This window comes from Gavialis gangeticus, unplaced genomic scaffold (genome assembly GCF_001723915.1).
Source record: "Gavialis gangeticus isolate Ggan-Ray unplaced genomic scaffold, GavGan_comp1, whole genome shotgun sequence".
In the NCBI taxonomy this organism is placed as follows: Eukaryota; Metazoa; Chordata; order Crocodylia; family Gavialidae; genus Gavialis; species Gavialis gangeticus.
In genome coordinates, this window is record NW_017729032.1 from 137,716,066 (window position 1) to 137,716,552 (window position 487).

The window sequence follows — 487 nt, forward strand, 5'->3', positions numbered from 1 at the left end:
GGCAATCGGAGGCAGCAGGGAGCACCACATGGGTCTAGGCATGCCTCTGCAGCTACAGGCAAGTACATCTGTGCTCCCTGCTGCCTCTGATCACCCTCCCCCTACTCCCACCAGAAGAGGGCCACTCGCATGGTCAAGGGGCAGCAGGTCAGGCCCTATGAAGAGAGGTTAAAGGGCCTGAACCTATTTAGCCTCCACAAGAGAAGGCTGAGAGGGGATCTGGTGGCTGTTTGCAAACTCACCAGGGGGGACCAGTGGAAATTGGGTGAGGCTCTGTTCCCCTGGGCACCCCCTGGGGTTAATAGAAATAATGGCCACAAATTGTTAGAGAGCAGGTTCAGGCTGGACATCAGGATGCATTACTTTACAGTTAGGGCTGCCAGGCTCTGGAATGGGCTCCCAAGGGAGGTGGTACTCTCTTCTACCTTGGGGGTCTTCAAGAGGAGGCTGGATAGATATTTGGCTGGGGTGTTATGACCCCAGCACT